The 27,155-nt window shown below is 35.9% G+C and overlaps 1 non-coding gene across 1 annotated transcript; it reads left to right on the top strand.

Annotated features, from left to right (window-relative positions):
* Positions 1–14,208: 14,208 nt before the first annotated feature.
* Positions 14,209–14,318, top strand: LOC116279131 (U6 spliceosomal RNA). Its single transcript, XR_004188485.1, has one exon. It is a non-coding gene; the product is annotated as a U6 spliceosomal RNA (small nuclear RNA).
* The last annotated feature ends 12,837 nt before the right edge of the window (positions 14,319–27,155 follow it).

Genomic DNA, 27,155 nt, shown 5'->3' with positions numbered 1-27,155 from the left:
TTTATTATTTAAGAAAATTCTAATAATACAACCAGTCACTGAATAGAATAAACTTAGTTATTGCCTTCCCACTATGTTAGTTTCTATATAACACTATAACCCTGAGTTTTAATCTGAGTGCTTACAGTGTGCAAATTTTCTTCTTGGTGTATTCATGATAAACTTTTACTAATTACTACTAAAGTGATTCATTGGTTTTCTGTTAATTTTGAACTTTTGACACTGATTTAATATGACATGACCTGCATATGTCCATAAACACATTGTATCTTTCATATTTACAGACTTCGAGGAAATATTTTAAAGCTAAAAAGCTACTGAGATCTCTAAAGATCAATACTATTTTTACTGAGGCTATTGCCCTCAGGATCATATCCCTGCCCCTCACCTGAATAGAAACCAGTTGCTCTTATCTAAGTTTCAGGAGGAAGCTACAAAGAGAAAATAAATAAATAAATAAGAATCAAGAACTGCTTATAACCAACTAGGCCAAAGATGGCAGAGGATTTGCCTTCCAGTGGTCTGTGACCTTGAGCTTCTTTATTAACTCACTGTAATGCATTAGCATGCTAAATGACACAACCACCAGTGTCATGACAGTTGATGATTCCCGTGACAACAACCAGAAAAGCCCATACAAGAGCTGAAAAGGAGAGTTACATTAGCTCTGGGTCTAAACCACACCCCTGTTCTTGGATAACTCATGAATATTCCTCTCAGTCTTTCCAATTCCCTCCTTTTTACTTTCACCTCCCCATATATTTAGTGCCTCCACCCAAATTGGGTTGAGAAATTGATTTGCAAACTAGGTTCCCCCTTCTCCATTCTTTGGCCATTGTATAAAGCCTGCACTGTTCTAGTCTCAGCATTTGTTTTTGTTACTGGCTGTGCAAAGCTGATCAGAAACAGAACCTCCCTGGTCAGGACAGGGAGTTTCAGCCCAGGCTAGGGTGCTGGCACAGGTCCAGTTGACCAATTCATTAACATTATTTTTACCCTAAAAAAAAAAGAGAGAGAGAGAGAGGGGAAAAAAAAAAACCAAGATTATATGCTACAAAGTAAAAAGCTGCTTTTTAGTAGACATTTTATATTTTAAGGGATGAGGAACAGGAAGTAATTTCAAGTAAAAAATTTTTCTTCCAAAAACTTGTGTCTACTTCATAAACTGAAACTTCCTGAGGACAGTTGGACACCTGCTAAGATTTAGTACTTCATTCTGAGGCACTTTTCCTTTTAGTTGCAAATTTCTGCTGTTCATTTCAAATATGGTTTTACACTTTGTGTTTTTACTTTCAAATAAAATTTTTCCAACTCTTTTGATATGCTGATATTCTATGATATCTCACCTTTTATTCAAACTATAGTGAATACCTCCTCCCAGCCTCCTTTGCCTATCTTTTTTTTTTTTTAATTCCCCCAAAGGCATTTCCTTGAATTGTAATACACGGCTTTATACTTGGGCTTCATAAACCCATGGAATTTAAAATCTTTTGTACCTATGATCTCATTTGTTTGATTCTCTCCCACTTTCAAGCAGTTCCTGCATAGTTGTGAAACATACATTGAGAATAATTTCTTCTTGTTGAATTCTCTAGTTTAGACAATGTAATTGACCTCTCAGAAACCAGGAAATCGTTTTGGTCTATTTTTAGCTCTATTTGTCACCCACCAGCTGTTGAGGTAGCTAAAATTCCCCTGGAGAACTCTGTTAAACAGCACTACTGAGGTTGCATTTCAAGTTCAAAATTTTACAGCATTGGATCCTGTGCTGTGTGCCTCATGGCTCCACCTCTATGGATCAATACTGCTCTTGTTCTGCTTTAACTTAAACAGAAAGAGTGTCAGCAAACTATGATCAAAATCATATAAAACGGTCTCTTCGTTTATCAAGTAAAATTATGATCAATATTTCTGGAAAATGGTAGATATACAGCACAGTGATTTCATAAATAATGCCAATGTTTTTTATATGACCTTCAGGAAATTCTTCCTCTTAAACACAGAAAATGTATTTGGAAAATTATTGAAAATAGGGAGAAATTAGGTCAACATGTAATATACATACTTTGCATTTAAAATGAAATACTAAAGTAAAAAGAATGAAGTGATTACAGTTTTGAAATACGTAAATTAAAAGACAACTTTCATCTTTAAAAATAATTAAATGCCTTTCTGTTTTCACATATGTCCAAATGCTGTTGTAAGTAAATATTAGAAAATAGAGCTTTAAGACAGTGTATTGAAATTACTTTATAGGTGCTAAACTTCATAAAATAAAAGAATTACAAAGGTAAAAAAACATGTATAGTTTTCAACTGTTCTTCATCCACTGAAATTAATTGACCATTAATCTGTTAGTGGACTCTGAAGTGGGATGGAACCAAGGCACAAGTACATATTATTTTAATGAACAATGATGTGTGAAACGAATCATAGCCTTGTCAACAAGATAATGGTGAATTATAGCCTATTCATGGATGAAAGACTGTGTGACAAGTGCATGGAGTGGTTTGTAAAAGATGCCAGTTCAGGCTGATATTTGAAAAAGGAAAAACTAAAGGAAGTCCATAGCTGTCAGGAAATGTCCATGCAATAAACACATTGAAGCCTGTTCTGAAGATTTTGGATGAAATGGAACATTTTATTAGTTTTCTCTTGCTTCTGTAACAAATTTACCATAAATAGCTTAAGGCAAAGTGTATTTACTGTCCTACAGTTCTGCAGGTCAGAGGTCTGACACAGGTCTCAATGGACTCAAATTAAGAGGTGGTCAGGGATGAGTTCCTTTCTGGAGGCTCTAGGGGAGAGTTCATTTTCTCCTTGTTTGGATGGTTGACAAAATTCAGTGTCTTGCGGTGGGAGGTCTGAGATCACTGAAGGGGTTCAGAACAGGCTTCTCCAAGATGTGCCACTTTGGTGTGTGAGTTATTTTGAAGCAAAGGCAATAGAGAATGTGCAGCTGAAGAGAAACTCCTGTTCCTCCCTTAATCAACTAGAAAAACTTTAAATTGGGACTTTTTCCCAGAAAAAGAGTTATTCTCAGAGATACATTTTATCTAGGTGGCCTCATACATGTGGCAGTGCAGACACCTAATAACCAGACATCTGTTCTTCTCCTTGTCCCGTGAATGACCTTCCTGTCCTTGGAAGACCCAGACCGCTATCCCATTCCTTATCTCTGGATGGCACAGACACTGATTTTACCTTTCTGTCTTGGAACCTCTCATGCGTGGGGGAGAAGGGTCTCTGACCCTTTTATGTGGGATTCTTGTAAGGAAGAAATTAAATTTGGTTTTCTCCTATCCATCTGTCTCATGTCAATAAAATTCTCAGAGCAGCCAGAAGAACCAAGAAGGGTAGAGAAAAGTTTTCTTCCTCCCTGACATCAGCTTTTCCTTGCTGGCTGTCAGCTGATGTCTGCTCTCAGTCTCTAGACACTGCCTTCATTCTTTGGCTCATGGCTCCTTTCTTTCATCTTCAGAGCCAGTAACAATAGGCTGAGTCCTTCCATGAATCAAATCCCCCTTTCTTCCCTCTCATCTCTCTGACAAAGACAGAACAAGTTCTCTAATTTTAAATGCTCCTGTAGTTAGATTGGGACAACTGGGTCTCTCCCCTTAATTATACCTACAGAGTCTCCTACCATGTAAGGTAACATATGCATAGGGCCCAGGGGTAGAGTGTGGACATCTATTGGCTGGGGGCCCCTTATTCTGCCCACGATGACTCTTGACATCAATTACGTTATCCAGCGTATTTGTTTACTAGGGCTGAGAAAACAAAATACCACAGACTAGGTTCCTTAAACAATCAAAATTTATTTTTCTCACAGTTCTTCAGACTACAAGTCCAAAACAGAGGTGTCAGAAAATTTGGTTTTCTCTGAGGCCTCTCTTCTTGACTTGCAGGTTGCCACCTCCTTGCTGTGTCTTTACATGTTTTTCCCTCTGTGTGCACATGTCTCTGCTATCCCTTTGTGTGACCAAGTTTCCTTTTCTTAGAAGGACACTAGTTAAATTGGATTAGGGTTCACCCTAAAGGCCTCATTCTAACTTAATCTCCTCTTTAAAGACCGTATCTCCAAATACAGTCATACTCTAAACTACAGAAGATTAGAGATTCAACATATGAATTTTGGGGAGAGTAATTCAGCCCATAACACACAGTAATTTGGGGAGTATGAGAGCTGAAGGTTTAAAATGACACCTTCCTCAAAGTGTAACTGAGGAAATCAATAATCATATAAACCACGAAGCTCAAGGTTACCCAGGCCATCCACTGTATGTCAAGAACTCCAATTATGTACACCACATCTGCAGCGCAGACTTAATTTTCTCAATATGCCATGTTTCCCCTCCATACAATCATATAATTTTAATACGTATCTTTCCAAAATTCAATTGCAGGGCTTGATTTTGCAAAAATGAGGACATAAAAGAATAATAATGTGTGCCTATATATTGTGGTTTCTGAAAATGTGACTCTTTTTTTTTTTTTTTTTTTTTTGGTGACCCATGTATCTTCATAGCTTTAAACTTCTGACTGATTGACTCTTCTGAGTTTTGTGTTGTTCTGTGTTTTCACTAGGAGCACTCTGTTCAGGACTCAAGGAAAATACCACCTCACTCCATTAAATATAAACTAAATTAACTTTAAGGATTTACTATATATATTAGGCTTAATATATAATAATAAAATGACTCTAGCTCTGACTTTTAAGAACACATGATGAACTGAGGCATCAGACAAGGAAACTGGAAATACTAATATACTGTGGTTTTATGCTATGGTTTGGGGTAGTCCAGGCTTCACACAGGAAGCACACACAGCGAAGGAAACAGTGCAGTTGAGGGGTTCAACTGGGACAGAGATTACTGGAGGAGCTAACACTGAGTTTGCCAGGCGAAGGGAGAGAGTTGAGTGGAGAGAGAATGGAGGCAGCGATGTGAATTCAGCAAGTGTGAGACTCAGAAGAGAGGTATAGCATTGCTATTTTAAAGAATTGAATGTTAAGTAAATTCATTCTGCACATAATCTGGAGTGAGTGCCAGGAGTGGATTTGAAAAGTAGAGAGGAAAAGGTAATGACTGGAAGATGGTACATTGGTGGCTAGAAATGAAACTATATATATAAGAAAGGTCCTCAGGATGCTCTCAAAATACATTTGGATCTCATCTTGAAAGCAAATTAGAGTTCTTGTAGAGCTGTTAAGTAGATAAATAGAAGGAACACATTTATATTTTATCAAAACAAGTCCAGTTGATGAATAAAGGGTAAATAGTGGTAGGATCTGAGAGTATGATAGAAAAAAATAAAAACTGCAGCAATAATAGAAATCTTACTATATATATGAGTTATTTTGGTGGATGCTTCCGGGATGCACTTTCTGTAGACTTAACTTTTTAAGTAGGTATTCTTTTTTAGCTATATTTCAGTACTGAGGAAGCCCAAATACAGAGAATTTAAACAACTTTCCTCAAATAAAATATCTGTTCAGTGACAGAGGCATGATTTGAGATCTGGCAATCTGACTCCCGAGCTCATGCTCTTAAATAATACACAATCCACAACCATGAGGAAGGTAAGACAATGAAATAAAGTTCAAAGGATGCAAGACATAGGAAGAATGGAGAAAATCGGTTCATATATCGATTTTAAAAGCTGAGGAGGGAAAAAAGAATGGCACATAATTCACTAGCTCAGGAAACCCATCTTTACAGAAATATCTGTGATTCCATGGCAATTTGTGTTCTCTTCAACTGCAAACATTTTCAAATTTACTTTTTATTTGGGGGCTTTACTTTCTCCTTTCTATACCTAACTTCAAATTCTTAATGGTTAAGAAATGTTTTACATTTCCTTATATTTCTTTGTACAATTCTTCCCATATAGTGGGTGCACAATAATCTTCTTAATGGGAAATGAGTCTGAAGTCTTTGATTCAAAGTCCTAATTTTGACTCAGAAAGAAAATTTAGTAATTCTTATAATTAAACTTTGCACAGAACAGAAATTTAGCAGGGTTTCAGGACAATCATATTCTAGAATGAAAAATAACAACCAAAAAAAAAAACCCCACATATTCCAGGAGTTTCCTTTCCTCGGCTCTGCATTCACTGGATACGACCTGCAGTTACATATACTGTGGACTAGTTTTTTCCACATATTATGGACAATGACACTGTGGGAAAAACAAAAATAAACCTGCCAATCAAAGACCCCTCCAGACATCAAAATGAAAAGAAATTTCCCAAAGAAAAAATGATTTTTTCCCCTTGAAGAATATACTAAAAATGTTTGTTAAAAAGGATTGTTAGATATAAATCTATCACAATAGTAGGAAGGTATATGCATGATTCTGATAAAAACATTTTTATTCTGTAAGAAAGGAGATCTTAAGGAAAATCTCCCTAATTAAATACTTAGCGTACAAAAGTCAAGCAGCACATATTCAAAAATAAAAAAAATCGATATTTGCCAAATGTAAGTAGACTTTCTTAAGTCTTCTCACCTAACTGACAACTCATTTAGGTACTTAAGAGTATATTTTGAAGATAATTTATTTTGAAATATCCATCATGAATTACTTCTACTTGAAAGCAGATTTTTACTACTATCTTGCACCTGTAAGGACATAATGGCCAATTTATAACACCCATGCTTAAATATTTTTAGCTCCAGATAGTCTGCTACAAGTTTTACAGGACTGAACTATGCATCTCAAACTGTACATGTCTATGGACTTAACTATAATCAAAACTCTTTTTTGAGGGGAAAATGTGATATATGTTGTCTAACTCCATGTACTCCTGAGCCCTATGTCCCTGTAAAAATGAACTGGCTACCTGTCTAAAGGAGAATTCAAGTCAAAGTCTTAAAATTTCAGAACCACATGTCAATAATACCACCTACATACATCTTCTATAGAACACGAGTTACACTTCATTCACCAAGACAGAATACTGACATATGAAGCTCTTGCAAAGAATTTAGCCATAAATTAGGTGTGACTTTGTATTTTCTAAATGCTTGCTCAGTACATTTAAGATCTTAAAGAACTTAATTTCTTTAAGCCTTCAAAGTTCTAGCCCTTAACTAACCTGGATAATTAAAAAGAAGTATGTATACATTATTCATGTTACTCTCCATAAAAACACACTTATCGAGTGATGGTTAATGTCACATTTTGAGCTTTTATAGAGACACATGAAACTAGAATAGTTGCCAAATTTTGTTGTATATGACCCAAATTAGCTTTTAAGAATGTCAGATTGATAAAATTTTTCTAGAAACTATTTGTAGTTGAAAAGGCCTACCTTTTCTAATGTAATTGACAGGTCAAACTCTGAAACAGGGCATGCCTATTTTCCTCCCTTTTTATAAGGATTCTCAAAATGAATTACCTTATACTGTACAATTTTCAAATAGTTTTCTCTAGTTAGTTTTTTTTCCAAATATATATTGTTAATTAGCTCTTTTTTCCCTCCCAAAAAATACATGTTTGAACCTGTGATGGTTAATTTTATGTGCTAATGTGGCTGGACTAAGGGAAGCCCAAATAGGTGGTAAAATATGTCAGGGTGTGTCTCTGATGGTGTTTCTGGGAGACATTAGCCTCTGATTCAGTAAGCCAAGTAAAGAGATTAACCCAATGTAGGCAGCATGAGCCAAGCCACAAAGGGTCAGAATAGAACAAACACTGGTGAAAAGAAATTTTTCTTTCTTCTTGAGCTGAGACATCTGTCTTTTCCTGTCCTCAGATATTGGCTCCCCTGGTTCTTAGGCCTTCAGATTCCCAGGACTCAAGCCAGTGGTCCCTCAGTTTTCAGGCCTCAGGCTGTGGACTGAATGGTACCTTAGCTTTTCTAGTTCAGCTTGCAGACAGCAGATTATGGAACTTAGCCTCCATAACTGCATGAACAAATTCCTATAATAAATATATTTATATTTATATTTATATATACAAACAAATAACTATATATAACCTATAATAAATATATAAACATGACATTATATATCCTATAATATAGATATTTATTAGTAATATAACATATATACACATTACTATCTCCTATTGGTTCTGTTTCTCTGGAGAACCCTAATAAAGAACATTTCCTAATTATTATTACTGTTATTGTTTGTGTCGAGTAGAGTGCACTTCACAGTCAGGCACTACACATTCATTACCTCATTTAATTCAGAGAACAAAATTGTGAAATTGGTATCACCTACTTTATAAATCACAGAGGGGTTAAGTCACCTGCCAGATATCACTGTTAAGTTTCAGATCCTGACTTGAGGTCAAATCATGTCAATTTCAGAAGTTATTTGGCTACTGTACCTCTAAGGTGTTGGAAGTGAAGAATGAGGTTTAATGCTATGACTAAAGAGTAAAAAGGACATAACACTACCCTGCCAATCACTCCATTCTCCCAGCTGAGGTCACAAGATACAATAACAAATACCAATTTATATTACACCAGTTACACCAATGTAGACCTCAGTGCAACGAGATTTAGGTTTAAGCATTAAGTGGGGTCTTCCAGCGTGAATCTACATCATAGAGTCTGAATTCAGAGAGTATTGAGAGAGAGAGTCATATGGGTTTGAGTTTTTTTGTTTTTGTTTTTTAGTTTTTTAATATACAGTTAATTCCATGCATTGTAATCAATCATAGTAAAAACTTCCCTTTCCTTGGAGGATAATAGGGGGAAAGAAAGAGAAGGCTAGAATAATCTGTTATTAAAAAAATTAGAGAAGGTTCTCCTTCCTCATATTAAATAAATCTATCTTGATTCTTAGTCACCTAATGATTATGGGATCTTTTGATAAGTTACTTCATTTTATTAATTATTTCATTAATTACACATGAATTTATGATGATAATAAAGATTTTACTTTAGGATTAATATGCCTATGTAGCTGCAGCATTGGTTAGTACATGTTAATTATCTTTGCTTCATTGTTTTGGTCATCAAGGAATCTTCAATCAAAGGATAAATTATCCAACAGAGTCTAACTATGTCTCTAATTTTCCCATTTCCAAAGAGAAAAATGCAGTTGAATTCAGCATTAAAGGAAGTCAATGCAAAGACAAAATATTATAACATTAAACTATTATTCAACTAGGCTCTTATGTAAACAGCTTTTGTGTCAAAGGTATTTACTCACAAAAGCATAGATCACCATTTCCAAATATCCCATTACTCCCAATCAGGACCAGTGTCACTGGCTTACACATAGAAGGGCCCTATTCTTGGTTTACTACTCTGCTACTGAAGCCTTGAAATTCCTATTCTGAACAAGAAGCCTGAACTTACATTTTGCTCTGGGCCACAATGGTCTAGCTTCCACCTGTCGACGTATAGATAGTTGGCACTCTCCTCCTTAACTCTTTCATTAATTAAAATTAAATACATCAAAACCCAATCAATTTTATGTATTACACATAGATATTGAGAAATCCAGAAAATCATAACCTTGTAAATGTACATTAACATTACATACATTTGATGGACTTTTTAAACTGCTCTTGGTCCCCAAGCCAAGGCATCATCCCAAAAAATCCAGGCTTGCAGAATGTATTTGGTTCCTAAGTCAAAATTTTACCCTAATGGTGCCAGGACTCACATTCTAAGTATCTCCTCTGTGTCTTACACTTTCTCAAACACCTCAAAGTTAGCTGCTATGAAACAGTCTATATGTAAAGAAAGGGAAAGTGAGCAATATTCTTCACTGTATTTCTGTATTGTTATCATTTTCCTTCTATCAGAAAACTTCCCAGTTCTTTTATGGAGTTTTCTCAAAAAATTTTCACTCTCCTCCTAGTGATCACCTAATGAAGAATCTACAATTGGTTGGGTTAGGAACATCAATTCTTTCACTCATTTATTTAATACTTTTTACATTAAATCACTCTACTTCACTTACCATTCTTCTAGGTGCAGAGGATATAGCAGTGAAAAGCCAGAAAATCCTTTCCCTCTGGGAGCTTAAATTCTAGTGGTCATTTCTACCTTTCAGGTTAGTCTGACACATACACTATCAGAACTACAAGCACAAAGCCCATTAATAACAACTTAGACACTTTTTTTTCTAAATACAACAAACACCTTTATTTTTCATAAGCAAAATTTTTAGGGTTTTTTTTTTTTTTTTTTTTAGCTGGAAGGAAATTTTTGATGCCACCAATCTTAGGAATGATACGGTTTGGGGATAAAACACTCTCTTAAAATCAAATTCTCCTTAAATGTGAAATCCATTCATTTATTTCTTTTATAATATTTGTTGTACAGCTTTCAGAATCCCCAAAAGGGTACTAAGTGTCGACTAAAATTACAGCCAAAAACAAACCTGTTAGGGAATATAGCTATGACTGAATTATATTATCAGCTGAGTTGCCCTGTCTCTTGAGATTTAATCAAATTATTTTGAGCTTCCTAAGATATGTCTTATAGAATATTCCATTCTTTTTCCCAAGTACTGTATGAGTTGCTTCTTCCTTAAATTCTTGTTCCCACTTCTGTTTCCAAGTTGCTGAGATACACATCTCACTTTTATAACTGTTTCCTCTTAGTTTGCCAATCCAGTTGTAAAATACAGTTCTCATCAGTGGACAGAGCATGTATTAGAAGTTTGAAAAGGACAGAAGTCTTTTGCACCACATAACTTACAAGTGAATACTTTAATTTTTTTTATTATTATTACTTAGCAAGAACTTTGGTTCTTTCTTAAGAACTGTCCCTTATCAATTATTTGGATCACCCTGAAAATCAAATCTTTTTCTAAATCAAATTTCCACATGAAGTCTAGCTCCAGACAATGATTCTTAGGCTATTTTCACTTTTATATTTTCCTCTTTTTTGGTGTTTAATCAAGCCTCCAAATTCCTATTCTTTTATTATCAGTGTAGTTTAGCTGATTTTTATTTTTTATGTTATAATCGCATATATCAAAATATTTTTTGCAAAAAAAAAAGCAAGTTGTATTTCTTAGAGGTAATTTGCTGTAAGAAGTTTAAAATGACACTTTAAAAACCACTATAAGTAATTGAATGATTTACTATAATATAACATGTGCAAAGGTAGAGAAGTACAGGGTGCTATGGGAATCCATAGAAGAGGTATTTTGGGGAGATTAAGATGGGCTGGCTTCCCAGCTGAAGTGGCACTTAGAATGAGAAGAAAGGAAACTATGTGTTCACAGATTAAGGAAAGGAAAGTGTTAAACACCCAAAACCAAAAGCTGAGGAGACATTTGTAGAAGTGACAGGAATTCAATACACCTTGAGTGTGGTGTGTGGAGTACGAGGAGGTGGATGCAGAAAGGAGGCAAAAGTTGAGCAAGGATATGATCACTAGGGATACTCACTGCAGGCTGTTAAAAAGTTTGAACTTTTTCCTAAAAACAAAAACACTGGAAAGGGTTTAAGCAAAGGGCTAACAATCTGTTCGCTACTTCAGAAATGTTACCATGGCTACAACATAGACAATGGATCTAAGGGAACAAATGTGAAAATTCAGAAACTAGTTGGGAAGTATTGTGGAAATACAGATGATAAATGATTATGGTTTCAGGCAGGATAATAGCATTGGGAATGGAGAAACAAAAAGAGGCATGAGAGTGTTTGCTGTGAGCCAATGTTGAGAAAAATTCATTGGATTTTGAAATTCCTTGCATGTTAGAGAAATGGGTTGATTTATATTTTTGATATTAAAGACAAAGTGTATCTGGCTACATTGATTGTCTGTTATTTCAATTTTTTTGTTGCCTGGACCCAAGATTTGATCTATACTTTGGAAATGACAGAAAATGAAAAATTCCTTTTATACTTTTTAATGTGAGTTTCTTAGACAACATACCAATTAAAAAAAGGGAGTTAAATAATTTTTTTCCGTAAAATAAGACAGGTGGAATGCTAAGCTTTGTTTTTTTCATCTTCTCAGAGAATCTTGTTGACTCTCAGGATTGAGAAAGGCTTTCAAGAGCATCCTTTTCAATTATCTAGTTGATAAGAGGATTTCTCTTAAAGCATCCCTCATGAGGGTCACATAACCTGGTGCTTCTCAAACTTTGATGTGTATACAAATGACATGGAGATTTTCTTAAAATGGGGATTTCAATTCTGTAATTTCAGGGAGGAGCTGTTTAATATGAAATCTTGAATGTTTAATAATGTTCCAGCTGTTGCTAACATTCTTGTTGGTGGACTATTTTTGAGTACCAAGAATCTAACTTATACTTGGAAAAATTTCTAGTTAAGCCAAGTTCACTGCTAATCCTGACAGTATGGCAATATGAGAGAGTACTGTTGAGTCTTAGGTAAAAGGAAAAAGCTTGTTTTCACCTCTTATTATACACTTTTATTGATCTCCTTATCAGAGAGCCAGTTTTCTCTGCAAAGTGAAGGGTAGGTAGTACCTCTTCCTTCTGTAAGATTCCTTGAAGTAACTGGGGATAACTGATTGATCTACATAACTCTCAGCGAATTAACTGAACAAAATAAGCACCATTAAGTTTAGTCTAAAAGTGACGGTGTAAAATGCCTACATCTACAAGCCAATTCCTTCACTTTTCATTACATATATTTTTTCAAGTTTTGAAGATGTTATGTAAATACTACTTCAGACTAAGTTTTAGAGACAGACCACCAAATCTGAAAACATTTAGTTAATTTAGCACATTTTAGTTTCCATTTTCTCTCACATAAATATTTTGGAATGATTACTGAAATCCATATAGCTACAGAGTTTGACCCCATCCTTGTTTGTTTGAAAGATTTTGCCTTACTTTTTCCATTACTACTTGACTATATTGTACTTCTTCTCCAAAGAAAATTAAATATGTGAAAACATCAGTTTGAGTCCATTTCTATTCCTCTCATCTATAACACTCAGTATAATGATGATGGTAATAATAATAACAACAACAACAACAATAATAATATCACCTAATTTTCAGGTTCATTTAGTGAAACTGAATCAACATGAGTATTCATCTGGTATGTAGAAGGTGCTTATAAATTGTATTGGTGGGTGTAATTAATAGAATTATTAACGTCACCTCCTCTGGCTCTTAAGAATAGTCAGTATCTTTCACAGCCAGAGAATGTGCAATGATGTTGAAAGACTCCCTGCCCCATTCACCAGGGGTCTTTCTTGGGGTTTTTCACAGTCATCCAACTTATTTTTTTTCATTTTTAATGATATTTATTTTTTTCTAACTGTACAAGGAACAAATGTTCATCACAACTAGAAATACATAAAAGCTTATCAACAGACACTTAGGTTGCTTTCATATCTTGGCTATTGTAGATAACACTGCAATGATCACAGTAGTGCATATATCCTTACATATTTTACAATTTATAGAAATACAGATGGTTTATAATAGCACAATTTCACATTCAGAAGAGCTGCTCCTATTGTTAAACTAAGTTAGACACTTAGTATGAAGGTCAAACCAAGGTGTATGATTTTTATAAATGATTCACAGACTCACTAACAAATTTTTGAATAGTTTAACTTCAAATATAACTTTCACTTAAGAAGCTTCAGTGGTTTTTCATATGTCTAGTATTGTTTCAAAAATTTAAAAAGCAAAAGACAAATATTATTCCTTCAACTTATTTCATATCATAATTTTAAAATATAATAAATATTTGATTTAGCAATAATATGTGAATTATTAGCAGTGGTGAAGTCATGAATGTAAATGAGCTGGAAGAGTTCCACATGACATAAAGGCCACTTAGAAAGAGAGAGAAAATTCCTGGCCTTGTCATATGAGAAATATTTATTCAATTAGGTTGATTTTTGGTATATTTGTTTTATGCTTGAATTTATTAACTGATAATTTGTAAAGGTTATAAAACTATTTTTTTCTGTTCATTGTTTATGCTTCCTATTTAGTTATGCAAGGGAATCAAAGACACATGAATGAATGTTATTTTTATAATCAATTGTTCACTAGCAACGAGGATTCTAGTTTTTCTACTATTATACTTTATCACACAAACCTTCAGTGGTAAAAATCTCATCTTTTATGAAATAAGTAATGTTTTTTATAATCTAATGGCTACACGGGTATAATGTCTAGAATTATTATTTTTAAGAGAATCACTGGCCCTCCTTGGTCTACAGCCCTCTCACAAAGCCCTTGAACAATGGGGTATATTGATTCCAGATAGCCTCCTATTAAAAAAAATTAGGTGCTTGCTTTGGTAGCACATACAGTAAAACTGAATGAATAGATTAGTGAAGACTAGCATAGCTCCTGACTGAAGATAACAGACCAATGTGTGACACATTCCTATTTTTATTCTCTAATAAAAAAGTAGCTGAGTTTTGTTTGTTTTTTAAAGATTGAGCTTTATGATGTCTGGTTAGATTTAAACAAATGAGATGTAAATGAAATAAAGATAATGTACTTCTACTTAAGTGAGAACTCACAAAAATGAAGTAACTGAATTTTAAGAAAATTTTCTTTAGCATGCAACCAAATGTTAACTTTTAAATGATGTATTCTTACCTTTCTTTCACTTTGGAACTCAGTTTATGAAAAGCAACCTTAAAATAAAAGCACTTTTTATAAATTCATAAAATTATTCAGATTGCCTATTTTTTACTGCCCAGGTATATGATAGAACTACTTAATTGTTCTATTTATTTTGTGTGTGTAGACTTGATGCTGATCATAACATCTGATGCAACTGTAGCATTTATTAATACTTTGCTTCAAATAAAAATAAATCCATGCTTAGACAAGGAGAGACTTTCTTCCAAAAGACTAATATAATAGGGAGAAATCTTGGAGCTCAGAAATCTGCAAGTATCTCAAAATCAAACAGAAACAGGCTTTTCTTTTATAGAAAGGTAAGTATAGCTTAGCAGAAACTTTTAAAGAGAAGTTGGACAAAAAAGGAGGAGTGTCCAAAAAGCATAACAGGTGCAATCTGACAGGAAATGTGTCTGCTGGGCCTGTTTACTTTGGGGGGTAAGCTGTTGAGGAGGGCATATGCTGCATCTTCGTCTTTGCCCCAGGGATGGGGACAAGTCAAAGTTCAGGCGGCGGTGGGGAAAAGAGAAGCCCGAATAAAGTCTGATCAAGACAAAGCAGAGGGGAAGTAAGCAATCGTGCATACCTGGTCAGGAGCTATAACAGTACACTTTGTGCATGTGTGTTCATGTGTGTGTGTATATATGTGGAGGGCAAGCACACTCATTGGCCTTGTGATAGGCTAATTTGATGGGTCGGTATGCAGTTGTCTCATCATAGAAAGATATTTGGTCTTTGTATTCTTTCTTATTTCCAAAAACAAAGCTCCTAAAAACCTTGGAATTTCCTGCATCATAAGGAAGATAGGAGCCTTTTATTCTAATGAGCCAACTCTTGGTGAGTAGGCCTCCCTCAATGATAGCTTCAGGATGGGGCTGATTGCCAGTAAGACAATGCCTTGATTGGGAGCTTGGAATGTTCAACCCCATACTCAATTTTTGGAGAGGGAGGAGAAGCTAGAGTTTGAGTTAATCACTAATAGCCAATGAAATTCCATAAAAATACCTAAATGATAGGGTTTGAAAGCTTTCAGGTTCATGAATACAGGGAAGGACTGAGAGGATGGTACACCTGGAGAGGGCATGGAAGCTCTATGATCCATCCCTCTGCCCCATACTTTGCCTTCTGCATAGCTTTCTCTGGTGATTTCTGAGTTGTATCCTTAATAACAAACTGAAAAACATAAGCAAAGTGTGTTTCTGAGTTCTGTGAACCCGAGGAGGTTGAATCTGATTTATAGTTGGTGGGTAGAAGTATGGATGTCCGGGACTTGTGACCTGTACCTAGAACTGGAGTAGTCTTGTGGGACTGAGCTCCTTAACTTGTGAGATCTGATGCTAACTCCAGATAGACAGTGCCAGAATTGAATTGAATTGTTGGACACATAGTCCATGTCCGGAAAATTAAAGAGGTGATGCTGGGAAAGATACCATGCATTTGTTGTCAGGAAGAAAAAGAAAAACTCTCATTTGGTATTAGAAAAAATGGAATTTGCTAAAACAGCTCTGGCTCACAGAAACATATGGTTTGTGAAGAGAAAGGATGACAGGGTAGATTAGGGATCGTTTATCCCTGGATGACTACTGAGTCACCCATGGCATGAAACTTCTGCTGCACTGAGATCATTTACTAAAGGCAAAAGTTGTCAATGGTATTTAGAATGGTGGCAGACACTAATTCTGAGGACTTCACTCACTGGATACCTAAGAAAATGCAAAATAGTAAGAAGCATGCCAAACGTACAATCACTGGATACCTAAGAAAATGCAAAATAGTAAGAAGCATGCCAAATGTTATTACTATCTATAACAGATAAAATGAAAGAAAATATTGAGTTGGACTTTGATGCTGGGCCAAGCTCAGATTTCACTTGGTCTAAGTTTCAGCCACTTGTTTCAAAGGCAGCCACAAAGGGAAACATTATGTCAGGAGAACAGAAAGGAACTCAGGACCTCTGCTCACTAAGTAGGTAGCCAATACTGGGGAAAGGTAAAACCAAGAAACAAGTGAAACCAGGGGATATGGTGTGAAAGATATGTCATTTTGTGGAACAGTATCATCAACTTCCTATAGAACAGTCAGTAAAAACAGATTATAAGAGTGACTAATTTAGAGCAGTATATTTGTTGTTAAATGCTGCAGAGTGGAAGTATATGTTTGGGTTGATACAGGACCCACAGCTCCCTATGGAATGATCACAGATGACTATACCTGATCCTGACACACAGCAGGCTATTTCCAAAGAAAGAACTAGCCTAGATGACTAGATATAAACCACTGTAAGGATGTTCAGAAGGGGGCTATCAAACTTTCCCTACAAATGCCAGTGTAACAGTCCAGATACAGCAGCTGATATGCTTCATATGCAAGCCATGTTGGACTAGCTCTATGATAATCAGGATATTCACTCACTGAATATCTTGTTACCCAGGTCATGGTAAATTCTATGATTAATGTGACCCATTTTGCATGGGCATTCTATGTAACCTCACTGCTATAAAATCTAGCAACAGCAGAAGCCTTATCTAATCTGCTATCTCAGCTTCCCCTCAAGAGCCTTAGGAATCTAAAACAAGACTAGATTAATAAACAAGAGAACAGAGAGAAGCAAAGGGGAGAGTCAAGGGACTTTTCCTAGCAGGGTAGAAATTTTTAAATGGTTATTAAGACATGGGGTGAATAAAGAAAATATTGATAGGGGTGAAACAAAGAGGAAAGAGAAAGGGGAGAGTCAAGAAACCTATTCCAGAAGGGTGGAAATCTTTAGATGATTATTTAAAAGTGGGATAAATAAATAGTCATTGGTGGTGTTGAAACAAAGGTCAATATAGCACTATTGAAGGTTGAGTGAACCAAATCAAAACTCTGCTGGTCTCCCAACATTAAAGGGCCCCAAGCAAGTCCACTATATTTGCTTCCATTCGGAAGTATTTTACAAATGAGAAGGCAAATATTTCAATAAGAAATTGGACGTGGAAATGCTTGGTATCAAAATTGGACAGATTAATCTAGATAAAGACTGTCAAAATGACAACAGACCCAGAGTTAGAAACCCTGCTGGAGATCCAAAGCCTTTTGCCTTTGAGTGGATATAAGGGTCAAGGAGTGAGAGAAAATTTTCTGGGATTTCTTAACATGGGAGTCACTTGCACTGTGGTACCAAAACCCATTGATGAAGCCCTAATATGGGTTTCAATTAGATATAGCAGGTATAGAAATACAAGGGGTGATAGGATTAAGGTGGAAGTTTGGATGGAAATTAGAATATTTAAACAGTCTCTGTGTGAAGAGGCTGTATCTCCTTTATGTAAATATTTTATGAGAAGAGATATTATGTCTGACTGGGGAGTGTCTGCTCTATCTAGCATTATAAAATGAAAACCTGTTGATGAAGGCCCAATGAAGGCTACAAGTAATGGCTGTAATGTAAGGGATGACTGGATTAAGGTGAAAATTGGGGGAAGAACTGGTGAGTTAGAACAGGCTTTATCTGAAGTAGTTGCAGCTCTATTGCATCAATGTACTATTAGGACAGACACTGTGTCTGACCTAAGACACGTCACCTACCTAGTACTGTAAAACACAAGGCATGTAAATCCGCTCTTTAAGCAATATTAATTGGACATGCTAAATGGGAACCAAAAAAGACTGGCTGAGCCCACACACTATAGAACAGAAACTGGAGTGCTGGTAATGATAAATTCTGAGACAGTCCTATGTTGAGTGTATACTAGGGCTTATGGCAAAACCTGTGAGTGTCTCCCTGCAGTGACTACTGGGGCTTTGGGAATGTTCATTTCAGGGGCAAATTACTAGCTGGTATCAGACACTAGTTATAACTGCCCCTAAGACTGAAGGGCATTAAAATAATTTTGAAATACCCATAATGACTTGAGTAATGTTGGATAAATGCTTTAATGAAGAGGATATTGCCCAGAAGAATTCCATAATAAAACGGAAATGGTTTACATTTGGCCCTCTATATCTGTGGGTTCCCTTATGCAGATTTAACCAACTGTGGATCGAAAATATTTTTAAAAATTCCAGAAAGTTCCAAAAAGCAAAACTTGAATTTGCCAAAGGCAACTATTTACATAATATTTACATTGCATTTACAACTACCTACATACCATTTACATTGAATTAGATATTATAAGTAATCTAGAGATGATTTAAAGAATACAGAAGGCTATGTAAAAGTTATAGGCAAATACTATGACATTTTATATGAGATTTGAGCATCCTCAGATTTTGATATCTGTGGGGGTCTGAGAACCAATCCTCCATGGATACTGAGGAATCACTATATAAGACTTCTATACTATGGGAATCTAAGAAGACACCCACGAGTAGGGAGCTCCTTCCAGAGGATTGAACTTGTAACTGTGTGAAGAGCTGCTGGACTTCACTATCACTTGGACACTGTCCTATAAATAGCAATTAACTAACCAACAAACAGGTGCCTGGCTTATGGATGATACTTCAAAGGTGAACAGAAAGCATACTGTTTGGAAGGCCACTACTTTGAATGGAAAAAGGTAAAAACAAATCAGTTCTGTGGGCTGAATTGCTTGCTGCTTGCCAGAATGTTTTAGTTTTTACTAACTCATTGGTGTTGGCCAATAGCTTGGCCAAATGGTCAGACAGAAGGGCAATGGAAAGCTGACCTATTAAAGGGATTCCCATATGGGACACAGCCCTGTGGAAATCATATGGGAATCTGAAATGTACATTAAAACAAAACGGGTTGATGCCTATCACAAGAACCCCTTTCCAGATATGGAAGGTGACTGAAATTGTTAAGTAGATATCCTGATGTACTCAACTGTGTAACCACCTGGGTCCATGAAATAAGTGGATATTGCGGCAGGGAGGCTATAGCAATGGGCTGAAACCATTAGAAAGTTAGATAGAAACAAGCACCAGGCAAGGAGAGAGGAAGGGGGAGGGAGTAACTCAGAAGATAACAGTACGCCTGCACTCAGGATAAGGGGCTTTAGAGAATTTTACTTTTTCTAAATGAGTGCTGACAAAGAAGTCGGTTAGAATCAAATGCTGTGGCTGCGCAGTAGAGAGAAAGACCCAGCTTAACATGATCCAATGCTCATTATAATGTAATTAACATTGTGGTTTGGGCCCCCTCCCACAGGTTTTTCTGTGTGCATCATGGGTAAGAGCATGCACATAAGAGATGGGCGTGCCTGAACACTCAAGGGCTATGAGCCATCAATCAATCACGAGAATGCCCCTAAGCCAGGATATAAGGCCGGAGAAACAAAGGAGAGCTGCCATCTTCCTCTCTTGGGCTGACCCACCTTCAATTTTTGAAGGTGTACTCTTACTTTACTAACTTCTGCTCTATTAATAAGATTTTCTGTTTATATCATGCTTTCAGTCTCCTGTTTAATTCTTTTTCTCCAGTAAGACAAAGAACCAAGGTCTTTTTATCATCCTCACAGTAACACAACTAGACATACTCCTCTTGTAGCCTCTGAGGATCTAAACATATTCCCCTTGCACCCTCTGAGGCACAAAATGACAATAAGAACTATTCTGTCTGCTAGTAAAACAGACAGAGACTGCAGACGGTCTCTCCAGAATCTGGTCTCCCCCAGATTCCCTGGGGGAAGGCTCTGAACACAGCTAGCAAGTCAGATCAGACTGACGCCAGTAACCCCAGTGGACTACAAATAGGCCCTCGTTGAAAGTGACGCTGACTCTGTACTGGGCTCTGCTGACCTGGCGTTGGATGCAAATGCCCAGAGTACTATAAAAAAACTGGAAAGAACTCTACCACACTGAATGGCTGAGTCACATTTCTTCAGACCAAAAAATAAACTTTACAGCCCATAGTGTCAGCAACAGGCAGAGAGTTTTCTTCCTCAGAGTAACAGTGTGATAAAGAATTGGAAAAGGCAACTGACACACAACCTAAAACAACACTAGACATAGGCACAAAGGGCTTGCTCACATGCCTTCCTGAGTATGGGCTCACACAAAACATGAGGGAGCTTAAAGAAGTGTCCCCACTAGAGAGATCACTGTTTCTGCTGGACTTAGGAAAGAGGGGATGGGAGAGGATGCTGGCATGACCGTGCAATTCTTCCCAAGCAAGGAGGCTGCTGGCGTGATGATTATAATTTTTTTCTTCCCCATATCACCTCAACTTTCTTTTTCCTACCAGATACAGTGGTGTCAGGATGAGGGCTAAAAATACAAGTGTTGGAAGCAGGGATGATTCCTAAGCAAGAAAATGTAACTATGTTTTTATACATTTACATTAGAATTTTAAGGACCTGACAGAACAGTTTGTGCCCTCGGCCTATATGGCAAAATTGGAGTTAACAACAAATGCAATTACATTGCCTAGTGGTAACAACAGCCCACCCATTCTCTACCTCTGTAACCTTACCCTGTGTGAGTAGGGGTTAGACTAATATTGCTGTCTACAATCTAGACCATCACAGTGGCCAACCCCAAAGTCCTTCCAAAGATAGAAACACTTGGGCATAAATGGAGAACAGAAGGAATAGTAGCCAAGGATAAAGAAATGAGTAAATGGGCTATGAAATAAGAGAAATCCAATATTACACTAACACTTGGAAAGAGGCTCAAAGCAAGAGACGACACTCTTAGCTCAGTTAGATCAGATGCCTGAAAGGGTGAAGCCGTATACTGCTGCGACTACTCCTGTTTTTGAAACCTAAGGTCAAATGAAAACCCATAAACTTGAATGCCTCACCCCGGGAGACATTTTCATGTGACAGGATGGTGGAATGGACTAATTGTGAATGACTGAATGGGACTCTAGTTAAGTATCAGCATCTTTTAACTGTTAGGATCTTTTCTGCTATAAGGGATCCAAAGTCAAAGACAGGGAGTGGCCTATAGTATCACAGAAAGGTACCTGGTCTTTGACCCAGTTCCCAGCACAGAACTCCTAAAACTCTTGGAATTTTTTTGAGTGATGATAAGGTGATAGGAGGGTCTTTTATTCTAATGGGGGGACTCTTGGGCTCCTGGATGGCTCCAGCTTTAGGATGGGAGCTGGTCACCAGAAAGACCACGCCTTGATTAGAAGCCTGGAAATTTCAGCCCTACTCCTCAACCTATGAGGAGGGGAGAGGGATTGGAGATGGATTTAACCACCAATGGCCAATGAAATCTTTATACAAATCCTTAAACAACAAGGTTTGGAGAGCTTGTGGATTAGTGAACACACGGATGTGCAGGGATGGTGGCATACCTGGAGAGGACATGGCAGATCAATGTCATCAATCCCCCTATAGCTAAACTTCTGCATCTCTTCCAATTTGGCTATTCTTGAGTTGTATTGTTAACTGGAGAGCAGGTTCCTGTCCCATCACAGAAAGAATTCAGAGAAGAGACACAGAAGTCAAAAAAGCAAAGTGAGGATTTATTAAGTGATAGTACTCTCTCAAGGGGAGAGTGGAGAGACTCAGGTGAGTAGCTGTGCTGAGCTTCTTTGTCAAGCTCCATACATGCGGTGTAAAAATGTAAATGGGCAGAATATTCATTGAAGAGAGAGGAGTTTCAGGTTGTGTCCTGACTTTCATCCCAGCTCCACCTTCTGGAGGGAAGGAGGGTTTTTTTGTCCTTTTCAGTCTTGATCAGAAGTGTCATGGCATCAGTGTGTGATGGGTACTTCTAATCTGCAAGGCTAATTTTATTGTAATGAGGGCACAATGAGCAAAATGTTACATTCGGACATTGGAGATTCCAGGCTTATCCCACGTTTCTTTATCTGCCTCTAGTACACCTGCCAAACCAAAATATGTGGTTTCCTATCAGTCCAGATGTTCCTACTTTTCTTTGTCTGCCAAGGACCCCCGGTTGTTTGCAAGATGTATGGTTTCCTGACATTTGGCCCATGCCTCCTCTTCTCTGCTCACATCTAGCTACTGCCTGATCTAACAGCATCCTTTAAAATAAACCAGCGAATGCAAGTCAAATGTTTTCCTGGGTTCTGTGAGCCTTTCTAGAAAATTATCACATCTAAGGAGGGGTTTGGGGGGTACCTCCTGCAGGTCAGAAGTAAGGATGGCCCAGGGCTTGTTACTGGTGTCTGAAGTGTTGAACTTGAGCCTCTTTAACCTGTGGAATCTGATGCTAAGTCAAAGTAGATAGTGTCAGAATTGAATTGAACTATTGGAGACTCTGTTGATGTATCAAAGAATCTGAGAGTGGTTGGTATGGAGGGGGAAAAAAAAAAAACTTCAATAGTATAAAATCAAGGATTCAGTCTCTGCTAAATTTGGACAGTTTATAGCTTTTCTTTTTCCATTTACAAGTACATCATTAATCCTGGTCCATTACATGAGTCCTGCTGGTCATAAGAGGGACTGAATAAAGAAAAGTATTAAAAATTGTTAAAAGCTATTCTCACCACTGAGAAAAAGAACTTTAAATACCAACTCACTGGTAATGGGCTGGTAGTTCCAAATTAGCATATGAAGGACAGCATATTATTTTCACCTTTCAAGTACTTGAGACTATTATCATATCTTTAGACAACCGATGCTTAACTAAACAATACACTTCAGTTCCTGCAATTTTTTTTTTATAACTTGGTGAATTGATTTCATTAATCATTTCTGCTCTTCTCAGAACTATCTCCAAATTCCTGGACTTATCTGAATATTAAGATAAATAAAGCAGAAAGAAACAAATCTGGTGTCATCCAAGTCACAAACTTCAGGTAACAGATTCATTCTTACCTTTGATTTAGAAAACCACAGCCTGTCCATCAGTGATGATCAGAAACTACATGGTTTTCAATTGCTGTGCAGCCCAGCTATTGGTAGGTATGGGGTGAAAAGTACCCTTTCCTGTGGGCTCAGCTCCAGCTTCAGGAAAATCCAAGCCCTCACTTTTCCATGACACATGGAAGAAGTCCTTGTCTCAGATCAATCCCAATAAAGACAGTCTTGCTATTAGTACCTTGAAACTGATTACACCAAATTCTCTTTATCTAACCTCAGGAAGTGGCCTCTAAGTCTCCTCTGTAATTCTATGGCTGGATCTCAATCTCTTGTAGTTGTACTTCTATTCTTAAACATCAAGTTTTTTTTTTTCCCCCACAAAACAGTCATAACCTGTAGAACTATTAAGTACCAGATATTGTAGTGCCTGCTGTACCTAGATAACTTCATTTAGCACTCAGAGCAAAATATGGTGTAGCTAATATTTCCCACTTCTTCTGGAGAAGTTAAATTAACAACTGTGATAATAACTACAGTTAAGTAACAAATGGTCAACAGGATCTCATCTAGATTGACTCTGTTCTTTCTTCTCTACTATCCTGCAGCTCTCACTCCATGGTCCACATCCCAGTGTGTTCTTTGACAACGCTCATCTAGTTCTTTACTTCACGTGGTCATTTACTGGTAGACAACAGTACCCTCAAAAGTCTCATGAGCCTGCCCATAACTGAAAACACGGATGTATAAACCTTCTGTGTCTCTGGATTGTTAGGTTTTCCCCTCTGGTAACCATAAGTTTATATCCTACATCTGTGAGTCTGTTTCTATTTTGTACATAAGCTCATTTGTGTCATTTTTTTTGGATTCCACATATAAGTGATACCATATGGTATTTTTCTCTTTCTGGCTTGCTTCACTTAGTATGACAATCTCCAGGTAATCTGGGTTTTGACTGGCATTGTATTGAATCTGTAGACTATTTTGGAAAGTACTGCCATTTTAAGACTTATTAAGTAGTCTAATTCATGAATATTAGATTTCTTTCTGATAATTTAATATGCTTTAATTTATTTAAAAATTTATTTTAAAATTTCATTTCCAGATTCTTCATTGTTAATGTGTAGAAGTACAATTGAATTTTGTAATTTGATCTTGTATCCTGCAAACTTGTTAAACTCATTTATTAGTTCTAATCATGGATTATAATAGATGCCTTAGAAATCTGAATATAGAAGGTCATGTTATTTATAGTCACAAATATGATTTTGGATTTCTTTCCGATTCATATGCTTCTTATTTCTTTTTATTGCCTAATTTCACTGCCTAGAAACTCTAGTCCAACGTTCAGTAAAAGTGGCAAGAGTGGTTATCTTTGTCTTGTTCCTGATCTTAGAGGAAACCATTCAGTTTTTACCAATAAGAATAATTAAACTGTGGTATCTTATAGATGACCTTAACTATACAAGTTCCTTATTATTCCTAATATGTTCAGTGTTTATACTATGAAAAACTGTTGGGTTTTGTAAATTGCTTTTTCTGCTTCCATTGAGATGATTATGTGTGTCCTTTATTCCATAAATATCATATAACATGGTTTTTTGGATGTTAAACCAACTTTATACTCTAAGGATAAATCTCACTTGTTCAAGTTGTATAATATTTTTTATATTTTGTTAAAGATTTTTATCTCATAAGGGATATGTCTTCTGATATTTTTGTCTAGTTTTGGTTTCAGGATAATATTGGCCTCAAATAATAAGTTAGAAGTGTTTCATCTTCTAATGTTTAGAAGATTTTGTGAATATTAATATTAGTTATTCTGTAAATATTTAGTGGAAATCAATAGGAAAGCTACGTGGGCCTTAGCTTTTCTTAGCAGGAAATTTAAAAATTATTAATAACTTGTTATAAAGCTTCGAGTATTTTAAAATTCTTTTTGAATAAGTTTAACAACTAGTCTAGGATTTTGTTCATATCTTAAGTTATCTAATTTCTTGACCCATAGTAGTTCATAGTATCTCTTACATTCTTTTATTTCTGTAAGGTCTATAGTTATGTGAACTCTATCATTACTGATTTTAGTAATTCGAATCTTTTTTTTCTTGATCATTATATATACTTTTAAACAAATTTTTTGCTGTTTTAAAAAAAAACTTTTGATTTCATTGTAACTATTATTTTTCTATATTTTATTCCATTTATTTCCACAGTAATGTTATTGATTCTTTCCTTCTGCTTGTTTTGAGTTTAGTTTGGTTTCTTCTTTCTCTGATTTCCTAATTAAAGTGAAAGATTTGGATGTTTATTTGTTATCTTTTTTGTTTGTTTAAACAGTTGTTGACAGCTATAAGTTTCCTTCTTAACATTTATCATCTGTAACCCACCAGCTTGTTATGTCATGGGTTTGTGTTATCTACACTGCAGTACTTTTAATTTTCCAAACATATTATTTGACTCATTATTTACTGTGGAATGTGTTGTTTATTTTTAACTTATATAATCATATATGTTTAAGGAAGGTAAGAGAATTAGTATATATTTAAACCATTTATTATACTAATATTCTTATTTACCATATCTATTTTTTCATTTCTTTATGTAGATTTTTCTCATCTGGTATCATTTTCTTACCTATATAACTTTGTTTTCAGCTGCCTCTGTTGTGCTCTCATTGTCAAATATGTTATATTTCTAAATTGTATAAGCTCAAGAATACAATTATATATCTTTCTTGTGTAATTGTTTTTTAAATATATCAAGAGAAAAATGGAGGAGTGCATAATTATAATGTATTTTTAAATCACCTACAAAATTTCCTTTACTGGAGCTTTTTTCTTTTTTAAAAATATGAATTTGGTTTACTCTCATGTCAAGCTGAAGAACTTCCCTAGTATTTGTGATAGAGAAGATCTGATAGTAACAAATATTTTAAGCTGCTGTTTATGTAGGAATATTATTATTTCACCTTTTTTTGAAAGCTATTTTCCTGACTAAAATATTTTTGGCAGACTTTTTTCTTTTTTCTGTATCACTTTGAATATGTCATTCTGCTACCTTGTGCAGTTCATTGTTTCCTATGAGAAGTCAGCTGTTAATCATACTGGGGTCTCCTTGTGATGAATCATTTTCTATTCCTGCTTTCAAGATTTTTTCTTTGTCACTGATTTTCAACAATTTGACTATGATGTATCTGAGTGTGGACCTTTTTATATGAACACATATAATGTGTTGAGATTTTTGGATTTGTAGATAGATATTTTTCATCAGATCTGGGAAAATTTTTGGCCATTATGTCCTTGAATATTTTTCATATCGCCTTCTCTCTTATCAAACCTATACCCCCACTATGCACATATTGCTGTACTTTTTCACATTTCTCCCAGGCACTGTTTATTTTCATTCTTTATTTTTTCCTGTTCATCATATTGCAAGACCTTTATTAATCTATCTTTAATGTTGCCGATTCTTTTATCTTGCCAGCTCAAATTTACTGTTGAGCCCCTCAAGTAAATGCTTATTTTATTAACTGTAATTTTCAACTCCAGAGTTTCAATTTGGTTCCTATTTATAATGTCTCTCTCTTTACTGATACTCCTTATTTGATGAGACATTCTTCAGATGTATCTACCTTCAGGTCTTTGAACATATTTTATAGTGGTCACTTTGAAACCCTTGTCTGACAAGTCCAACATCTAGGCTTCATCAAAAACAGTTTCTATTATCTTTTTTCTTTTTTTCTTTCTATTTATGAGCCATACTTTCCTCTCTTTGTATGTATTAATTTTTTATTGAACCCCCCCAGGGGGTGTTTGTTATAGTGTTGGTGTTGCTTCCTTGGTCATGTGTTTAGTAACTTGGCTAAACTACCTCTGTAGAG

The sequence above is a fragment of the Vicugna pacos genome, chromosome 1, assembly GCF_048564905.1.
Source record: "Vicugna pacos chromosome 1, VicPac4, whole genome shotgun sequence".
Classification (NCBI taxonomy): domain Eukaryota; kingdom Metazoa; phylum Chordata; class Mammalia; order Artiodactyla; family Camelidae; genus Vicugna; species Vicugna pacos.
Note: the sequence above shows the minus strand (reverse complement) of the source record. Positions and strands in the feature narration are given on the sequence as shown.